Source organism: Amblyomma maculatum, chromosome 1 (genome assembly GCF_055883805.1).
Source record: "Amblyomma maculatum isolate TAMU_Amacu chromosome 1, ASM5588380v1, whole genome shotgun sequence".
NCBI lineage: Eukaryota > Metazoa > Arthropoda > Arachnida > Ixodida > Ixodidae > Amblyomma > Amblyomma maculatum.
In genome coordinates, this window is record NC_139344.1 from 139,438,724 (window position 1) to 139,460,696 (window position 21,973).

At 49.6% G+C, this 21,973-nt stretch overlaps 1 pseudogene; it reads right to left on the bottom strand.

Moving 5' to 3' along the window:
• Positions 1 to 227: 227 nt before the first annotated feature.
• LOC146204100 (uncharacterized) lies at positions 228 to 3,957 on the bottom strand (annotated as a pseudogene).
• Positions 3,958 to 21,973: the final 18,016 nt, after the last annotated feature.

Below are 21,973 nucleotides of genomic sequence, written 5' to 3' on the forward strand. Positions count from 1 at the left end.
AAACGGATCCTCCAGTTGTAATCTTGAAAGATGCTCTTGTAAAAAGCGTGCAACACCTCATCATCATCATCATCATCAAAACGTTTTATTTCCACCGAAATGAGACTCCTTTTTGGACCCCCCGGCACGCAGGCCTAAGGGAGCCCTACTCAGGAGCCTCGCAAACTAAGGTCTGGGGAAGACACATTGTTGCTTCACGGCCTCAGCCGCCAGGCGGATGGCTTCTCTGCCTTTCTTTGACGTACCACAGTGACATCACACAACACACGCCGCCTTGCTTTTCGCCTCCATCGAGAAGCGGCAGCCGCGGCCGGGATTCAATCATGCAACCCTGACGGAAAAAGGGATCAGTGGCTGTGCGATGTCAGCACATATTCAAGAATGAACCCTGAGTATTCTACAATAATTGGGAGTTGTCCACTGCGGCTTTCCCCACTGGACCGTGGAACGTCAAATTGCACAGATAATGTGGTGTAAACATTGATCTTAGTACCTGATTATAGGTGTTTGCATATTGACAAGAGCAGCACGCACAGAAACGATTTTGTTCATGTGTGGAACTAATGACAAAGGCACCCTGTTCGACAAAATTTTATAGATTTTTAGCCTTTGTATCACGCGCTCAACGTGAATGCGCACAGCCGCGGTTTCGTACGTCTTGTCCATGTCCTGATGTGAAAACTGACCCCCACCCGAATTGAAAGGGGGCATAAGCAGCACTGCGCCCTGCTGTTCTATGTCTGTCCTTACAGAAGGAAATCCTTTGTCACTAAGAACTAAATCACCCGACCTTATTAGTTTCAAGAAGCCAGAGTCCCGAGTGATGAAAGAATCCGTGTGTCTTCCTCCATAGGATTTAGATATAAAAGCTATCATTCCATTGGGAACGATCCCCACTAAGAATTTCAACGTGCATCCTCCCTTGTATTTCGAGTATAGCACGTGCTGGTAGTCTGGGTTCAAAGGCATTTCTGTTCTCACTTCAGTGCAGTCTATAATAAACGTGCACTCGGGATAGTTATCCTTTAATGCACGCGACAAAGTTAACTTAATGATCTCTCTAGATGACACAAACACCCATTCAGTCAATGCTATGCTTAGTGTGTCAAGTGTTTTTCTGAACGCTTAAAGCAGTTGTAGATGTTACTCCAAATATTGCCGCGAGAGCACTGCACGTTGCACCAAGACGGAGTTTCGCGAGAAAAATGACAAGCTTGTCTTCGTTTGTCACGTCTGTGCTCCGATACCTTGAAGCTGGCTGCAGCAAGTCCAAGAGAAGGCAAAACACGGGCAGTGTTACACCACATACATCTTGTAACGCATCTTCGTTTTGCTTGAGAGATTTGAAGCCTTGAAAGCCGCAGCTCCTCTTGTAGGTCCCATCCATAGCAGTGACCTTTTGAGATAATAATATTTGCCGTTGATAATCTAAACCGAATTAAGCCTTGGGAAACAAAAAAAAAATGCAATGCTTCATGGGGAGATTCTGTTGGCCACGACAGAAACAGTCATTATTATTAATATTCTCAAAAACAAAATGTGAAGATAATCCCAATTTTTAAACGTTTTCATTAGTTTTTCATTCATCTTATTCATCCTCTTATTACTTTCGGAACAGCTTATATTAGGAACGTTATAAACAAATGATAAATTCCGGCCCTAGGAGGCCGCAACAGCAGACGAACAATATTACCTTGTCTGCCTGCTCTGCATGAGTAACCTGACGAAATGCTTCGGATACATTCGTCATTGAAAGAATCACAGCAGCTTCCCAAAGGACGAAAGCTCTGTTTGGCATGCCTGAAAAGAATAAGCGTAGAGACGACGTGTTTTACCTACAAGATGCTCGATTATACATATATAGTTGCAAAGCAGTAATAAAGCAAGTAGCAATGAGACCTCTTTTTTTCTTTTTCTGGTTTCACACCCGTAGGCTTCTCAATAAAACGGCGTACTTACAGCATCGGCTTTTGCCCTGATGGGAAGAGCATCAGTGCCGCCATCAACTGATTCGTCTGTCAGAAATTTACCACCGCAGTCAGTTAGCAGCTCATGTTGCTTGACCAGCTTGACAGAATCTTCCTGAAATTCATGTGAAGTTGACCCCGTGGTTTTTTTGTGACGAAGCCCTCTTTTCTGAGGTGCGCTGGTCTTTCTTAGTCAAACGCTTTTGCAAAATCTGCAATAAGCAAGGTATATATAAACGGCATATTAAGTATTAATCGATCTATATCTCATATGGCTGACTTAGAAAGCATAGTAAATTTACGGGAAAATATATTGCCATAAATGCTGCAAATCTTTATTTTAAACTTTGCATTTCAACAGAATTAATACCTGAGTGCCCTTCCTTCTTCAGGTGGTTTCTTTCTGTACGCCGGAGGAAAAATGGTCGGATTGTAAGATGGATGGTTGGCGACGTTGCTTTTACAGTTGCCTACAAACTGTGTACTGCAAATTTTCGTGCTCGGCAAATGCAGTGCCATCAGGTATGCAGGAATGAAGACGATATGAGCGAACACCACGTAAAAAAAGACGACCAAAACAGTGAAACATTATCTCTTCAGTCTACAGTGAACAAGGCAGAAAGTAAAATGCGAGAAACTGAAAAAGCCGCAAGTAAAATGAGCGTGATTTTGACTTACCTGACTCTACGGATGGCAGTAATCCTCGATTGCCGCTCGTCTTTCTCGAACCACTTGACGGGAAAACGCTAGAATTTGACCGGTGGTTGTCGGCCCTTTGTGTTAGAGCGGCTGTTATGGCAGCCAACCACGCAACAATAGGTCGTACCACTCTTTCGAATTTTCCCGGACGGGACGTAGTTGCCATCGCGGAACCGAGTCAGCCTCTAACAACATGTGTGTCAATCCTTGTATTCTTATATTGCGATCCTGCTTCCGGAGCGAAAAGACAGCACACTCGCTCGAGCAGATGACTGAACTGGATTGCAGAGAGTGGCTGTAGAACTACGAAGACAAAAGTCTCCCTGGAGAACTGTCTCCCCGGCACCGAAAGCCGTCACGCATTTCCTCGGTGTTCATCTCGTGGAGAGAAGAAACTGCTGCAAAAATGTCATGCTTTGGCTTCTGGAGAATGACCCAAGTCGTTAAGAAACCCTCATCGTTAAAGGTAGATAGGTCATTGATTTCGAACGGCAGCGCAGCTGCAGCGAACTTCCAGTGGCCGATGTCGGCAGGAACCAAAGGGTAAGGCGGCATGCTTTGGGCCTTTGTAGGGAACGCGTCCCAAGCGCGCCGAAAACAGGCACCACAGCGCCGGTAGCATCGCCTAAAATGTCTGTCCCCAAAGAGTTGAATAGGCCCTTTTCAAGTGACCAGTCACAAAGGGAAAGGAAGCTCCCCAACCAGCGCCCGGAGCACTCGTCGCTGTGTACAAGCGTATCGGTTATTCTCAACGAGAAGGTTGGACCCTTCATTCTCTGAACAACATGGACAGAGACATCAAGCCGCCTCAAGTCCTTCAAAATACGTGTCGCTTGCCTCTCGCCTTCGAGTAGAGAATTCGCGTTCATGGTTTTTTTTTTTTTTCATGTGTGAGCCTACCAACAAGCGCTCTTTGAAAACAATGTCCGCGGCCATCAACTAATTTTAATTTCTAGCTTTCGAAAGCACCGATAAAAAACATGCCTCCAGCCAGCCTCTATGTCAGCCGGGGCACAGAAAAAAGCAAGAATAAGAAACCCCACTGGCAAAGAGCACCGAATTTGCGCGCGCAGACGCGTGACCATCTCCCTCATCCTCACTCTCCTTTTCCCGCTTCGCGTGCACGTGCGGCTGTTCGTGGCACCCATGGTGGTGGCACCGCTCCCGAGCGGGCTGCGCTGACTCCGCAGACAGCAGTGCGCAGCGCGGGCGCGGATGCGCGTAGGCACGGCCTCTGAGATTTGCGCGCAGAGGTGATCTCGGAGGCCATGGCGTAGGTTGTGTAGTTCATCTCTGCTCCGCTAGAAATCGAGCGCTGGCGTCGCGCAGCAAACTCCAGCTTGGGTTCCCTATTCCAACATTTCGTTCGCTCGTACAGCATCCTTGCGCGCTCGAGATCGTATCATGGTTCGCGTACGTTTTTGCAACACACACGGACTTGAGAAAGCCCGCACCCACGAGCACACGCTGCCTAGTCTATCCAAAGCGGGGGATGAATGGGGGGGGGGGGGGGTTGTAGTTCAAGTCCACTGTGGAATCTGACCGCCAGGTGCAAAAATGCGCCCCTCCGACTTCCTAAAACAAAGCCGCCCATCCCACCCCGGCAGGCCGTAAAAGAGGATGAATGGGCCACACCGAAAGTGTCAAGTGAGCCGTGCCCTTGTACAACGCTGTTTCGAGCAAAAAAAAATTGCTGTGGCTCAACTTGGTTAAGCCCGGGGAATTGAGAAAACAATTGGTCCTGCTTATGCATAAACCAACCAGTTCAGCTGAACATTCAAGCTACGCCTAGTTGAGCCAAGCGTAGCCAGGTGGCTTTCGCAAGCGTAGCCAGCGTAGCTTTCGCAATTCCCCGGGCTTAACCAAATTGAGCCACAGCAAACTTGGTCCAATGTACACGCTCCTTTTTTCGAGACGTTTCTCTCGTTCTTCTGAAGTTTTTTGAGCGCGTCGCAAACCGCTTAGTTTCATTCCAACGTTCAGCACTGGAAAGACATGAGTCCCCACTAGCGTTAAGTGCACTCATTAAACTGATTTCAGACTCCCTAGAGCTAGAACGCGTTCGACGAGCTGCATCTTCTGCCCGGCGTTTAGAAATCCGTTGTTCCCGTTCTTCAGGAGTTTCCGCAGTCCTTCGTTTCTTGCTGGCCTCGCAATGGCGAGCAGACTTCTGCTCACTAGTCGATGGCATGGCCAAGCGCGGCGCGTGTCCGCCGCCGTGTTCTCTGAAGACTGACGAGCCGAGCTGGGGCCCCTTTTCTCTCCAGCTGGTATGACGTCACACCGACAGTAGCGCCACTGGTGAGCGGCGCGCTAAGCGCGGCGCGTGTCCACCGCCGTGTCACGCGAAGGGCTTGAAGATGCGCGTAGTATTGCTTACACAATAAAAAAAATGCTTTTAATACGCTGGCCAATAATTATTTTTATTCGCTTCTATTCGTGTGTGTAAGACGACGTTGTTCGAAAAATGTGTTGTGTGGTTTAACGTCCCAAAGCGACTCAGACTATGAGAGACACCGTAGTAGAAGACTCCAGAATTTTCGATCACCTGGGGTTCTTTAACGTGCACTGACATCGCACAGCACACGGGCTGCTTTTCGCCTCCATCGAAAAGCGGCCGCCGAGGCCGGGATTTGATCCCGCGTCCTTGGGAACAGTAGTCGATATCCGTAACCACTGCGCCACCTTGGCGGGTTTGTTCGAAAAGAGCTCTCTCCAAAAATAGTATACAAATGCCACAGAACTGCATGCTCTTTTCGAAGTCTGCGTGCACACGCTCTTCTCTAGCCCCAGTCAGGATACAGCAGAATGACGCTCGCTACCAACTTTCGAGCTGCGGGGCCCCGTACTTCCCACCTTCTTTCCCCTATTTTCCTCCCTACACGCGGTCGGTTTGTTTCGGCCGGGTATCCTCCGTGTTCGCATTTCCCTTCTCCAGCTGCAGCTGCGAACGTTGTGAAGTTTCTGGTTTGCCTTTTAAGGCGAAAGCCTTTAAGCTCGCATAGTCGCGCTGACCGTCCGTCTGCTATATCCAAAGCTTGGAACAGTATCAGCTGTAACCCTCCCCCACACCCGACACACTCTACTCGCCCCTCGGCGACAGGTGGCGGCGCCGAAGCACATGCGCAGCTGTGCAGTGACGTCAACTGCACCAGCAGGTTGAGCGAGTACGCGCTGTACTAAAGGTTGGCAAAGCGGCTCACTTTATTGAGCGGCTCAGAACGGCTCAGCTCACTGAAGTGAGCCGGCTCCCCCCTCCGGAACGCCCCTCCCCCCTCTTTCCATACATATCCTTCCCAACCCTCGACAATGTTTAAAGTTGTGAAGAGAGAAGTGAGGTGGAGAGGGGAGGGGGGCATCGTCAAGAGGAATTGTTGGCAATGGGAGAGAGAGAGATTCTGAAAGAGCGGAGACTCGAAGGCTGGGGGGTAGCGCCTTTGCAATACCGCATGGAAATGGCGGCCTGGGTGTCGACACTTTCTTGTTTCGTGCACACCCGCTACAGGATGTGCACGAAACATATGTACCGTCTAGACGAGTGTAAATAGTTTTCTCGCGTCCGAAAAATGGCTGCTGTAAAGTGAATGGCGGATAAGTGATGACGAGGAAGCAGATCAGAGTCCAGCGTTAAGCTATGCCCGTGGAACACCTTGGCTGTGCTCGCGTTTCCCGTCCGGATACCGGAATTAACGACTTTACTTCAGCTTCGGTGTCACGGGGAGCGGCCAGATAAGAACACGCGCGCTTGCTCAAGCTGCGCAGGAGGAGACGAACGACACCGTCTGCGCCGTGGCCCAGTCAAGCATGCCAGCTGCCGTGGCCTGCTAGGCTACTACACAGTCGTAATTACATTGAAGAAGCATTTCAACCCGCGGCCATCCGAAGTCAGCAGCCGGCTCGCTTCCGATGGCGTCACTAGCTGGAGGGAGAACTGTAAACTGGCTGCCGACTGCAACTTTGGAACATTGCCTATACGAACACAGCAGCCACCGAACAGTCAGCCGGAGCACTGTCGTCGCTATCGCTTGTTAACCCGACTATGTTCCCATTGGAGATCATGCTTAGTGGCAAAGCCTTACAAGAGCGCCGGTTCGCTGGAAGGGACCTCGCGTTTTAGAAAGCATGTGGCGACCCATCGAGACAGTGCACCAGACAAGCCGTTCACACAGCCAGAGCCACAATACGAAGGTAAGTTTGGAAAGTCTTACAAAAGTTCGCCGCTGTTGGCGCTAGCTGTGACGAATAAAATACACAGACATGCTGGTTTAAGGAAGTTACGTGCAACGTTTAATTTCTACCGGCTTGGACACCTGGAGAAGGCTATACAAATACCCCATTTGGGACGTAAACAATGCCAGTCAGCATCGTCAATGCTGTATGACCTTGACACCGTTGCTAACCTCTGCACATGATCCAAGTAACAACTTGATCACGAAACACCATCAGTTCGAGATGGACCGCAGGGGCGTGTACCCTCATCAGCGAGAACACCTTTCACACATTGTGGCCCGAACAGCCCCGACGACACGTACCTACTACGTCGTGGTCAGAACAGATATCGATCTTCTCACTAATGGGTAGCGCCGCCGTTGACGTTCCCAACAAAGGCGTAAACTGCAAGCTACCCCATTTAGTTGTTATAGGCAGCGAATCCAGGCTCTTGGCAAGAAGGTGGTTTGGCGCACTCGGGATAGTGACAGCGACCAGACGACTGTGGAATATCTCAAAGAAAAATATAAAACAGTCTTCTCCGACGACGTTCCAGGATACAACATTCTTGTCTACCTGGGCTTGCTAAACGATGGTATAAGCAATTCAAAACAAGGTCATTACCTTCTGCTCTGGAATCCTCAGTTGAAGTGAAAATTGCCAGATTGCAAGAATAGGGCACCCTTGAGCCAACATAACAATTTCTTCTTGCAAAGAATCTGAAGGCAAGTTGTTGGAACCCTTAAACAACCTTTTGTTGGCTCCCTGCAGTTTTATATTTGTTTATTCGCATATCCGTTCTTTTGGTCAGTGAACTATAAACTGTCGAACCAACTTTTCGATTGCTTGGACTTGCATCAAGTTGGTAACATTGAGTATAGTAATGTTCAGTTCAGGCGTTCAGTAGTGTCCGACTCTTCGTGACCCTATGGACCATGTCACGCCACGCTTTCCGGTCTCTCACTATCTTCTTAACATCACATAGCTTCATCTGCAATGCCTCGAGAATGCCATCTAACCATCGCGTCCGCTGCCTACCCCTTGTCCGGCGACCCTCAACCTTTCCCAACATCAAATCTTTCTCCAGCGACTCCTCTCTTCTCATCAGATGACCAAAGTAGCTGAGCTTTAACTTTAGAATTTGACCCTCCAATGAGCAGTCAGGGTTTATGGTCGACAATATCGACTGATTTGATCTTCTGGCAGTCCAAGGAACTCTTAAGAGTCTTCGCCAGCACCACAATTCAAACGCGTCAATTCTTCGGCGGTCAGCCTTTTTCACAGTCCAACTCTCGCATCCATACATCACAACTGGAAATACCATAGCACGGGTTATACGGATCTTGGTTGGCAGACTAATGTCTCTGCTCTTTACTAGGCGGTCAAGGCTAACCATTGCTCTCTTTCCCAGAAGCAGGCGTCTCCTAATTTCACGGCTGCAGTCTCCTTCCGAGGTAATCTTGGCGCCCAAGAACAGAAAATCTGTCACAGCTTCCACTTCTTGTCCATTGATGCTCCAGGACTTGATAGGGCAAGACGCCATGATCTTCGTCTTTTTAATGTTCAGTTTAAGCCCAAACTTCTCACTCTCTTCTTGTACGCGCATCAGAAGTCTCTTGAGTTCCACTTCACTTTCTGCCATTAAAGTGGTATCATCCGCATATCTAAGGTTGTTGATACGTTTTCCAGCAATCTTCACTCCAGCTGAAGACTCGTCCAGACCGGCCTTCCTCATGATGCACTCTGCATATAGGTCAAATAGGCAGGGCGACAGTATGCAGCCTTACCTCACCCCTTTCTCAATCGGAAACCAATCAGTAAGACCATGCCCAGTTCTGACTGTGGCCTCTTGCCCTTCATAAAGGTTCCTGAGGAGACAGATGAGGTGAATTGGAACTCCCATCTCTTGGAGAGCTTGCCACAATCTGCTGTGATCTACGCAGTTAAACGCTTTCGCATAATCAATAAAGCAGAAGTAAATGGGTTTCTGGAACTCTCTTGCTTTTTCCATGATCCAGCGAAGGTTGGCAGTTTGGTCTCTAGTTCCTCTGCCCTTGCGAAACCCAGCTTGCACGTCCGGAAGCTCCCGATCCACATACTGCTGCAGCCTACCTTGGAGGATTTTCAACATCACCTTGCTAGCATGCGAAATAAGCGTGATCGTGCGGTAGTTGGAACAATCTTTGGCACTGCCTTTCTTTGGAATGGGGATGTAAACTGACCTCCTCCAATCCTGTGGCCACTGCAGGGTTGTCCAAATCTTTTGACATAATGTATGCAGTGTGTTAACAGCGCCGTGGTTGAGGTTTTGAAGCAACTCAGCTGGAATACCATCAATTCCGCTAGCTTTGTTCTTAGCAAGGCTGGCTAAGGCCCATTCAACTTCACTCTTCAGGATGCCCGGCTCGAGATCAGTAATCACAACCGTCCGATGTTGGGTTTGCACATCTGGGTCCTTCTTGTACAGTTCTGTGTATTCCTGCCACCTCTTCTTTATCTCTGAGGCTTCAGTGAGGTCCTTGCCTCGTTTGTCCTTTATCACGCCCAGCTTAGCACAGAAGCTTCCTTTGATATCTTTGATTGTCTTATACAGAGCTCTTGTGTTCCTTAATTGGCTGTTGTCCTCAACTGCTTGACAGTGGACACTGTATGTTCAAGAAGGCATTCTGATCTCTCCTTGCTATTTTCTGAAAATCCGCATTGAGAACCTTGTATCTTTCTCTTTCCCCATACCTTTTGCCATCCTCCTTTCCTCAGCTATTTGCAAAGCCTCTTCAGATAACCAGTTTGCTTTTTTGCATTTATTTTGCTTTGGAACTACCTTAGTAGCAACTTCTTGTATTATATCACGAACATCAGTCCACATCTCTTCGGGCTCTTTGTCTTCTAGATCTAATTCTTGAAATCGATTCCTCACTTCCACAGCATATTCTAATGGAATCTAATCCAGATCATACCTGAAAGGCCTTCTAGTTTTCTGCGTTTTCCTCAATCGAAGCTTAATTTTGGCAACAAGAAGCTGATGTTCGGTGCCACAATCGGCCCCAGGCCTTGTTTTTACTGCTTGTATAGCGCTTCTCCATCTCTGCCGGCAAATAATATAATCGATCTGATTCCTGTACAGACCGTCCGGCGAAATCCATGTGTACAGGCGCCTCTTGTGCTGTTGAAAATGAGTATTCGCTATGGTCAGGTTGTTTTCTTGACAGAACTCTACTAGCCTCTGCCCAGCTTCATTTGGCTCACCAAGACCGAACTTGCCTGTAATTCCGGATATTTCTTCACTCCCGACCTTAGCATTCCAGTCTCCTATGAGGAAAACGACGTCTGATGATGGGGTGCGGTCTAAAAGGCATTGTAGGTCCGCATAAAATCTCTCAACGTCAGCTTCTTCAGCAGCAGTGGTCGGTGCATAGACTTGGATAACTGTTATGTTGAAAGGGTGACCTTGGATCCGAAGTGAAATCATTCGGTCGTTTTTGGGGTTGTACCCTAGCACTGCTTTGCCCATTCTTCTGTTTACTATGAGAGCGACCCCATTCCTTCTCTTGGATTCGTGCCCACAATAAAAGACATAATGGTCGCCGGAGTTAAATTCTCCCATTCCGGTCCACTTGAGCTCGCTGATACCCAAGATATCAATGTTCAATATGTCCATTTCTCGCTTGACGATATCCAGTCTACCTTGCGTCATAGATCTTACATTCCATGTTGCTATGTGATATATCTCCTTGCAACATCGGACTTTCCGGTCGCTTCCCGACACATCCACAACTGAGCGTCCTTTTGGCTTTAGCCCAGCCGCTTCATTCGTCCTGGAGCTACTAGGAATCGCCCTTTGTTCATCCCCAGTAACATGTGGGACGCCTTCCAACCTGGGGGGCTCATCTTCCGGCGCCATATCGATAATGGCATTGTGACTGGCCATAGGGTTTTCTTGGCAGGAAATACTGGAGTGGGTTGCCATTACCTTCTCCAGTGAATCACATTTTGTCAGAACTCTCTGCCGTGACCTGTCTATCTTGGGTGGCCCTACACAGCAGAGCTCACGACTTCATCGAGTTTCGCAAGCCCCTCCGCCACGACAAGGCAGTGATCCATGAAGGGGGTATAGTAATGAGTATTCTGTAATCATGAAGTCCGATAGTGTTTTAGAAGGGCGTTTTTGCGAACTATTCATGGCCTCATTCTTCTTTAGGGGTAAAACATGCTTTCGAATTGCGTAAAAATAAGTTTACAAACTAAATTTGGGGCCGAATTATATTTAAAAATTTAAATAAAATAGTAAAATATAAATAAAACAATAAAAAATAAAATCACACTTATATGAAAAATAATTAGGACCTGGCAAAATTTGACGCCACTCCCCCCCCCCCTCAAAAACTAGTTCCAGAGGCCCTGCATCAGGTAAATCGGCGTCTAACGCCTCCTTCATTCCCCCCAACAGCGCGATAGGAGGACGGTCTCTCCGCTTGTTGGCCTACATGCCTTCCAGGGCTGAAAGCACGACGTGTCGTACTTAACCAGTAGAAGAGTAGTGAGCGTCCTGGGTACGACTCCACGACTCCCTTGTGAGAAGGAAACCCACTAACCTCACTGCCAGCACCCGCGATACAGTAGAGATGCACGGCAGCAACGAATACCACTAACATTTTTGGCATTTGCGTAAGTGAATACATCTCTCGTTAACGTAAGGGGGGCTAACACCGACCTACCAGGTACCGCGTAGGACTGGTAAGGGCTTACCAGGTCCTCTAAGTAGGCCCGCAGCCTTCTAACGAGGAGAGTGGCAATCAGTTTATAATCAGTGTTCAGGAGGGTAAGTGGTCACCAAGACGCTGGGCTTGGTGATGTCAAGCCATCCTTTAGGAGCAAGACGATGCGCCCAGCGCTAAACGAGGGTGGTTTCGTGCCATTTGAAAGACAGCCGTTCACATGCTTAAGAAGTAAACCTCCGATGCCGGGTGGTGTAAAAACCTGCCACTATCACATCTGGACCAGGCGCAGTTGACTGATTCATGGCCCCTAAAGCTTCGCACACCTCCTCAATAGTAGCTGGAGATGCAAGTGCCACGCGTGCCTCTTCAGGAAGCTGAGGGAGGGTCCCGTAGAAGGAGCTGACAGCTTCTTCCTAGCCTTTGTGTTGGTCGACGCCATGGGAAGAGAACAGGGCAGCAAAATGGCCGCCAAAAGTTGCGCAGGATATCGGCTTCATCCGAAGAGGAAGTACCATTTTCCAAGATTACTTCATCCACTTGCGGTGGCCGAACTTTAGACTGACCTGGCGAGCGTGCGTAACCAATGTCAGCTGTGTCAACAAGGGGAATGCGTGAACCTGCTGCCATACGTGATGAACGGGAGCTGTTCTCAAGGCTGCGATGATGCCGAGTGCAGTGTGTCAAGATACTCTCTCATCGCGAAAGTTAACTCGCCGCCATCGCGTACAATCCGCACACATCTGAGGACGTCGTTAAGCGCCGTAGTAACACGGACGCGCTGCGCTTTCCCCGAGAGCATGAGAACGTCTCGCCATCGTGAATTCAGGGTATCCCAGCCCGTGGGAGTCAAGTCAGTCACATCCGCTAACAATGCACGCAGTTCCGCGCGAATCGTAGTAATGCACTCATCATCATGCAGTATAGATGCGTCCATTCGCCACATTAGAGGCCTGTTGAAGCTTCCGGGCGCCTCATGTAGAGTGACCATTACTGGGAGATGGTCGCTGATATTCCCGACCACAGCAGGAAAGGGCAGCACCTCACACTCAAGCAAACTGGCCGCCAGAGTACAGGGGACATAAACTCAGTCTAGCCGGCTAGTACTCAGACCCCTGGCGAGCGTTGCCACAAAATTGTCCCCGTGTAGTGCGACCCATGTGTTCTGAAGGAGCAGGGAGCGGACAAGCTTCCCCAGTTCTTTGGCATGACAATTTGAAGCGCCCTGTCCAGGCCCCCTGATGTGGCGCCATGAGTCCAACACACAGTTAAAGTCTCCAGCAGAACGTTCGCAACATCATCCAAAAAATGTGGTGCAATGGATTTGAAGAACTCGTTCGTCAAACTACGTGTGACCGGCGCGTAAACGTTGGCGAAACGAGTTCTTCGGCCGTCCAAAAAAAAAAAAAGCGTCCACCGCAATCAAGCGACCGTCGAGACCGAATGTGCAGGGAGCACTCTATCTGAATGCAGGGTTAAGAAAAACGACCCCCACGCCGCAAAACCAAGAGTCCATCAAATAAAAACGGCACCTACATTAAAATAAGACTGAAAGGAAATGACATCTGCAGGTGAACGGAAATTGCATTCCTGCAAAAACAAAGCATCAACTTGATACAAACGTGCAAGGTGTAGCACTTGCCGCTGCTTATCGGGATTACGGAACCCTTGCACGTTATAAGAAAGCGAAACCTAGCCATCATAACAAACAAGTAAATGAAACCAAAACAACAAAGAACAAACAGAGCAGAACAAACAAAATGGCGACGGACTCACGATATAGTTCTGCAAACAAAGTTTGCGAGTGCACCGTGCGTCGGCGCCATGGAATGGCATGGCGATGTCCCACAGGTCCCAGCTGAGGTTCGGGCTGTTGGCTCGACGGCGACGACACACGGACTATAGGCGGCGAAAACGTCCCGTCAGAGTGAGTGGCTGCGGAGGAAAGCACACATTCACACTCGAACCAACACACTGCACCGCACGCACCGTCCATCGTTCACCACCGGCGCCGGCGAAGCCGTAGCGCTGATAAGATAGCAGTGGCTGGTGTGGAGCGCCAAGGTAGCGACGCTTTGGCCACCGCAAAGCGGGGAAGGATGAGGTTGGCCGTCACGGCCTGTCACCTTGAAGAGAAGCGCCATAGCGCTAACGTCTCGGAAAGCGAGACATCCATCGGGGCGTCGTTCTCAGCGGTCTTCTGCTTCTTTTTTGGAGCCAAGGGTGTTGTCGCGCTTGCTCCACCATTAGATGCCTATTGCTGGCTCTGCTTCGACAGCACCATCCAGAAGCAACGTTTTCCACACACTTGTTCGTTGGTCTTGGGAGCACTTGCACCAAACACGCGCAACGACCCGGGCAGAAGACTAGGCGTTCTGAGAAGCTCGGATTCATGACTGTAGTCTTCGGACTGGGCATGCACGGTAGCTCCAGGTGAGGGGGAAGCTGCCTACTCCGAATAGGCCTCGGGCAGAGCGCGATCCTTCGTAGTGGGTGCGTTCAGAGCCGCACTCTCGTATGTCGGTGTGGCGGGAATGTGCGACGTGTCCGAGTCAGTCACTGACGAGAAAGACACACGCGACGACTCGTCGTCGGACGTAACTTCCGTGTCCGTGACGTCGGATTCCGGAGACAGTCGGCGGTGTACGCATTGCCAGGTTCGCCCTTAGAGTGATGTTTTACTGAAAACTACTGAGGGCTCATTGAGGACTGTCACGACGGCGTTTCCCCCTTGGTGCGACATGGTCCATTTGAAGTTTAAGACTATCGCTTAAGACGAGGACACAGAAAAAAAGGGAACACACAGTACGAGCGCTCGTCCTGTGTGTTCCCTTTTTTCTGTGTCCTTGTCTTAAGCGCCAGCCTTAAACTTCAAGTAGATTCCATCCAACTAGCCCAGATTTCTGCTTTGACTGCGACATGGTATCAGGCGTAGCAGCGGCCGCATACGAGCGCGGCATCACGCAGTCCTTGGTCACGTGGTTGCCGCCGCACCGTTTACACGCTGCTTGGCACGCTTTCGTCTCGTGACCGTACGTGGAGCATATATGCCACAATGTGCCGCTGTGCAGGAAGCACCAAAATGGCCCTTTGCGCCGCACTTGGAGCACACTCGCTTCATCCCGCGATACTCCAGCATCGCACTGTGCCCAGTGACAGTGATGAAGTTGGGTGGTGCCCGCAGCATGTTTAGATTACCAGCCTCACTCCGTTACGGGCATGACGCTTTCCCTTGCAAACAGGCTCGGTAACAGCGCGGACCTTGCCGTACGGACTTAGAGCAGCGGCGAGAGAGTTACCGCTCTCTTACGGGGTAGACGGAACACAGTCATGTAAACCATGCACTGGAGCAGCCATTTTCGCCAGTGGTACTTGCTTTCCAGCGACGAGGATTGTGCCCCCCGCTACCATCTTAGTTGCTTGAGCCATCGACGAGACGGCAGCTAGGAACTTAGTTCCGCCGAGGTGCTGCAGGTACTGTCGGCCCCCGACACCGACGACCGCCTCGAGTGCGTCAATTAGGTCGTCCGCCGGAGCAGGCTCTGGTAGGGTGAACTGAAAGCATTGCGCTTTCGTAGGTCGCTGGACTGGAGGCGGCAGATCCATGGCTGCCCTAGCCCCGGACACCACGGATGGAAGCGTGGTGCCTGGGCCCTGTAGCTGGCAGCGGGACCTCCGAGGACGAGTTGGATCCGGGGGCTGCCGGAGTAGGCGTCACAGCAGGTATAATTCGACGACGGCGATAGCAACAAACGCGCTCGTCGATCATCGAAATAAGAATGCCTGTCGCACACGTCAACGCTCAATTTAAAGGCGGCTCATAACCGTCTAGATAACGTCGCAAACTGTCATTAGCACAACGTGGAACATTGTAGAGACATACGCGACTGGCCGGAATCTTCGAGACAGATCTCGGCGTATCTTGCGCGACAAAGAAACCGATAAAGGTACGTCTCGCGACATCGAGCATTAACAAACAAAGAATACAGAATTGATATGAGTGCTAGAATCACAGTGATAAGGCCGCATGCCGGCTGCTGCTAAAAAACGACAAATACAGTTTCGATGGTTTGTGTGGTTTAGCGCCTCAAAGCAACTCAGGCTATGAGAAATGCCGTAGTGGAGGACTCCGGAAATTTCGGACCCCCTGGGGTTCTTTAACGTGCACTGACATCGCACAGAACACGGACGCCACTTCGTTTCGCCCCCATCGAAACGTAGCCGCCGAGGCCAGGATTCGATTCCGCTTCCTTGGGCACAGTGGCCGAGCGCCGTAACCACTGCGCCACCCCGGCGGGGTAAATACAGTTTTGAAGGTTTCGCGGCACTATCATCACCATCAACATTTATTAACAGTCAGTCCATGTGATATTTTGGGCTATTTGTAGAGATTGATGGCACCAAGTATTGAATAGCGATAATTCTCGGTGTGGTGCATGATATGCTGAATGTTATTCAAATAGTTTCGAAATGATAGGATAAGAAATGAACGAAATCCTTTATTGATGATTGGGTGCACCTCCAGTAAGTATAGCGGGCTGAAACAAAGAATCGCGCCTAAAAAACCGATATTGCTGTTTACTGGGATTTGGTAATCATCACGAAGGGAGAATGTCGACACAATTATTTCCACACTTTCGTTGAGGATAGGGCTTCTTTTCAACTTGAATTGAGTAGTCATGTACATGTAAAACACGCAGTATGCAAGTGACACGCTCAAACACGCCTAATGACCTGTTAATAGTATACTCCTGTAAGCATAGGCGCCGACCTCGGGGATCGAGGCTGGATAGCTCGAGGCCCCGCGCCCTCCTCCCGCCAAATATTTCACGCCCCTCACCCCTTATTTTGCTCATAGATAACATACTTTGAAGAAACATAAATGCATTACTGAATAACCATATTATATGTATTTTCATTGATACCTTTGAACGGTTGCACCAGCACACGATGCACGATCAGTGAGAATCGTGATGCAGCGGTCAACGTAAGGTGCCATGCTTTGCAAGATCTAGCTCTGAAGAAAGGTACGGCACGGCTCACTGAACGAGAGGGAGAGCCGGTTTTCCAAAGTTCAAAAGAACCACCACTTACTTTTAATAAACTACGGCTCACTCGTTCTTTAATAAGAGTGGTTGAAAATACAGCCAAAGGCGAGGAGGGTATAGTGCTCTAGCGAGAGTGGTTGCGATTCTTACGAGGAAGGGCGGGAGAGCAGTAGTTTTGTCGCACCGCTACGAGAAGCGCGGAAGTCGGCCACCCAGCTGCAACGGAACGGTTCGGGAGGTCGAACGAGCGCGATTCAGTAGACAGAGCCGGCTTTATCTCTAGCCCAATAAAACCACTGCTCGCTCCTGAGCGACTCAGATTTAAGTGAACCGTTGAGCCGTTCAAACGAGCCTGCTTACTTGAGTGAGTTGAGCCGTTCTGAGCAGCTCACTAAAGTGAGCCGCTTTGCCCATCTCTATTCATGTCCCCGTGTGCTTTTTATACTTTTCTGTCCGCCGCTTCTTTTATTTTTACACAATGGCCTTCTTTCCCATTTACAATGTGAAGTTGCGTCTACTCAAGTACCATGTGATATATAGTGGACAAATTTCAGTTATTAAGATGGCCACGTGAGCACCAGCATGTAATTGATGTTATATCACTGTTGCGCTTCGTAAAAGCAAAAAGAAGAATGACATGATCTACACGTGAAATCGCAGTCACCTCATGCCTGTTTATCATGAGAACTCAGTAAAACTTACTGACAGGGTTCAGTAAAAACGTGAGCAACAAATTAAAAAAGGATATGGTCACTCACAAACATCACTAAGCGCAAATTGCATCGTCACGAAAAATCAAAGCCAAGAAACGAGCAAATAAAAAACTTCGCAGTTGCGCTCTTCATAGCTTTTTTTCAGTAAACTGCCTCAACGATCGGACCGAAGCATTACCGCGCTCTTGCCATTAACCTGCCGCCATGCCCGGCATTTTAGTCAGTCCGCTATGTCGGGCTTCGCCGACTTAGCTGGCGGCTTACCCCGGACCGACCACTGACCGTGGTTCACTATCCGATGAAGTCGGCTGCCGGTCATTTTCCGAACGTCGGCCACACGTCGGTAGTCGGCCAAGGATGGATGGATGGATGGATGGATGGATGGATGGATGGATGGATGGATGGATGGATGGATGGATGGATGGATGGATGGATGGATGGATGGATGGATGGATGGATGGAGGGACGGACGGACGGACGGATGGATGGATGGATGGATGGATGGATGGATGGATGGATGGATGGATGGATGGATGGACGGACGGACGGACGGGCAGGTGGATGGATGGCTGGAAGTTAATGAGCGCATCGCCTTTGGAACAATTACAAGCTCTCCATCGAGACAGGCCGTGGCTCAACCTTTCCTCTTAGGCCTCTTAATTTAGACATCTCTTCAGGGTGACAGACTGACAGGTTTAAGGACTTTAATTTTAGACCCTATAAATTTTAAATCTCATTATTAAATCCTGCATTAGCACCCTTGCGTTCCCGCCCTGCAATAGCCATCAACCTTCAAAACGCCTCTTGCTAACCCTACCGTCGATGCATTCGCGTTTTATTCGTTGCCTCCGTGCTTACCTCAAACACCAAGGCCTTGACTAGAGTGACTATGCCCGCATCGACATCTGGATGAATATTACCAAACTCCAGTGTAAGATGTTCAATTGTTTCTGAGCATCTACGGCACATAGCGCAAGTTTCGACTTTTTGAATATTATTCCTTTGGTAGCTTCGTACTCTATGAGGTCCTGATCTAGCTTCAAAAAGAAGGCCGCTTCCTTTTGAGTTGCCATAGGACGTCTCCTTCTTAATCTGAGTTTTCTATTTTCTATACAGGTCTAGGGTCGGCCGCGGCTTCTTTTCCATTGAGGTATTCTAGTTTTTAGCACCTGTGTTATTTACTTATCGTTTAATGTTCTTTATTTTTTCGTCGTGTCTTCTTACATAAATACTGGTTAGTTTCCTGGTCTTTTTCCACCAGATCAACGCACTTTCAGTACAAGTATTTAGTTGCCCACCTATTGTCCATTTTCCTGAGGCGTTCTTCGTACAATATTGTTACGTGGAAGATTTACAGTCCCAAAGCTGTCCGCACAACTAACGTTGATGAGGGCACCGATTTCACAACACTCAGCGTAGTCGCCTTCTCCGAGTCTGTTGCACTTCTTCATCCTCTAAGTAACACTACCCCTCCGCGGGAAAAGCACAGTCCCGGTGCGGTCTATGTTAGCGAAATAGAACGTTGATGATAGGGCTTTAGACGGCATACATGCACTATTTCGGAGGTTGGAGCTGTGGACGGGGACTTCGAAACCACAGATTCAACTTCGTAGGTGACGTCGGTCACCGGGCGCAAAACATGGTAAGGGCCAGTGTAACGGGTGTTACGTTTCTCCACCGACAAGTGGGACAGCTGACGCGGCCACCGCATAGCAACAGGCAGAACCGCGAGCGGATCGGCCATTTCGTCACCGTTCATCGGCCGCGCAACGCTTCCTCCCGCGGGCAAGTCTCGGCGTGATCCTGCCACGCGCCAAATGTGTGTGCGTGCGTGTGTGTGCAAACGCCGGCCAAGACCGGAGCTCGGGGGAGAGTGCGCCGCCCTCGCCCGTCTGCAGGAGGAGGAGGAGATGCGCTCGGACCCCCTGCGATTGAGTCATCCCATCTTGCCCAGACTTGTTGGGCTCTCCATTTCCTGTGAGGGTTTTCCCTTTCCCTGTGAACTCGAAAACCTATAAAAAGCAGCGGCCAACTCCGCTGAGATAGAGACTACTTTGACGCGCCGTGGAGACGACGCTAGACACCAGCTGTGTGAACGAGTCTGTATTCTTCATGATGTTTTAGTAGAGGTTGTTTCGTTGGAAGACGCCTCGTCTTTGCTGGCACCGTTGATGCCGTCCGCCGTCCACGGAGCCGCCAGGCCAACGCTACCGAGGGGCCGCGCGCCGCATGTAACAACGGGCGTCAGCGGTGGGCTGAGCACGCGAGCCACGAACGTAATAACTGCTGGCAGCGGTACGATACGCAGGCGTACGCGACCCAAACCTAACACGGGGCAAAAGTTTTTCACACAAGCCCACTCGACGGCACGGGAACCACAGCAAAACGAGAGATCCAGAAGTGTAGTGGACATCACGGGGACGGCTGTCATACCGGATCTTTTGAGAGTCTTGGGATGCAGAGAGCCTGGCATGAGCTATCCGGCGGGCATCATGAGCGCGGGTGACGGCATCACTGGTGTAAGTACTGGTGGCGTCTGCCACGGGTAGAGAGGTGTCGAAGGGTAGTAACGGGTGTCGGCCAAATAATAAATAAAATGGGGAGTATCCAGCGGTAGAATGGACAGATGAATTGTTGGTGAATGTGACAAAGGGGAGATGAACGTCACAATCTCGATGGTCGTCAGACACATACATGGTCAGCATGTCTGTGAGGGTATGGTTTAGACGTTCCGTGAGGCCGTTGGTCTGGGGGTGATATGCGGTGGTGAATTTGTGGCAGACAAAGCACGAACGGAGAATTTCGTCAACCACTCGCGACAGGAAACAGCAGCCACGGTCAGTTAGTAGTTCGCGAGGAGCACCATGCTGAAGAATTACGTTTTCTAGAAGGAAGTCAGCGACGTCTGTGGCGCAGCTGGTCGGGATGGCTCGGGTAATAGCGTACCGAGTAGCGTAATCGGTGGCGACGGCGATCCATTTGTTCCCCGAGGTGGAAACTGGAAAGGGGCCAAGGAGATCAACGCCTACACGGGAAAACGGGTCAGTTGGTATGGGTATCGGCTGCATATGACCTGAAGGCGAAATTGTGGGCTTCTTCCGACGCTGACACAGTCCACATGCGGCAATGTACTGCTGGACAGAGCGGTAGAGCCCCGGCCAGTAGAAACGTCGGCGCAGGCTGTCGTATGTGCGGGAGACACCCAAGTGGCCAGCCGTGGGAGCATCATGGAACTGTTCAAGGATGGTGGAAAGCAGGTGTTGGGGAACGACGAGCAAAAGGTCTGTGCCATCTGGTCACATATTACGTCGGTATAGGGTGTTCTCGTGGAATACAAATAAGGCGAGAGGTGGGTCAGGGCGGTCGGAGGTAAGACGGAGGATAATGGAATGCAGAGAAGGATCTAAGTGCTGTTCCTTGGCAATGTTGGCAAAGGCGGAGACAGACAAGACATATGCATCATCGTCAGAGTCTGTAGGACTAGGGGAGTCGACGGGATGACGTGACAAACAGTCTGCATCTTGGTGAAGCCGGCCGGACTTGTAGACGACGGAAAAGGTGTATTCTTGTAATCGTATCGCCCAGCGCCCCAAACGGCCAGTAGGATCTTTGAGAGAGGAAAGCCAGCACAAGGCATGATGGTCTGTTATCACAGTAAAATGGCGGCCAAACAAATAAGGGCGGAATTTCGTAATAGCCCAGACAAGCGCCAGGCACTCTCGCTCTGTAATAGAATAATTTTGTTCGGGTGTTGAGAGGAGGCGGCTGGCATACGCAATCACCCTTGTACGGCCGTGTTGTCGCTGAGCGAGTATAACTCCTATTCCATGGCCACTTTCGTCGGTACGGAGTTCGGTACGGAGTCGGTACGGAAGATTTACAGTCCCAAAGCTGTCCGCCCTTACAAAAATGCATGTAGGGTTTCTATAGAAATTCGAAAGCGTTGTGTCAATACACGCTGTTGAAAGTCTGTTGATAATCGGCAACATCTTGGATGATGCAGTGTTGACCTCTTGTTGAGCGCTTATGAAATAGTGGCCCATGTGTTTCTTAAGAGCGCTTTTGGAATTCGCGCAACTGAAATTCTGTTGATTTCAGGCTCAAATGCTTCAGAAACTCTGCAAGTGACGCTTTTTGATTTTCTGCTACCTTTCCACTCCTGAACAACAGAAAATAGTACACGACCATCGGTTTGCCAGGAGCAGACACGGGGTGATTTTCATTAATGCAAAAGTAGTACAGTACATCTCCTAGCTGCGATAAGTCACCACATTCTATGTTCTGCCCGACCAATCAACAATCCTGTCTGATCAGTGCTGGTTAATGATAAGCATAGTGAGGCATAAAAGAACAAAACAGATCTTGATCTTTTAAGCCCCATTATACTTACTCACTCATTAACCTACACTAAACTGACTAAATTGTTGATTGATCGAGCAGAACACAGAATGTGTTGACTGACCGCAGCAAGGATATGTGCTGTTCTACTTTTGCATTAATGTAAACCACCTCGTGCCTGCTCCCGGCTAACCGTTGATCACGCAGCATTTTCTGTTAATCCGCAGCGGAAAGGGAACACAGAATAAAAAATGCGCGTTAATGAGAAAGAAAAAATATGCATC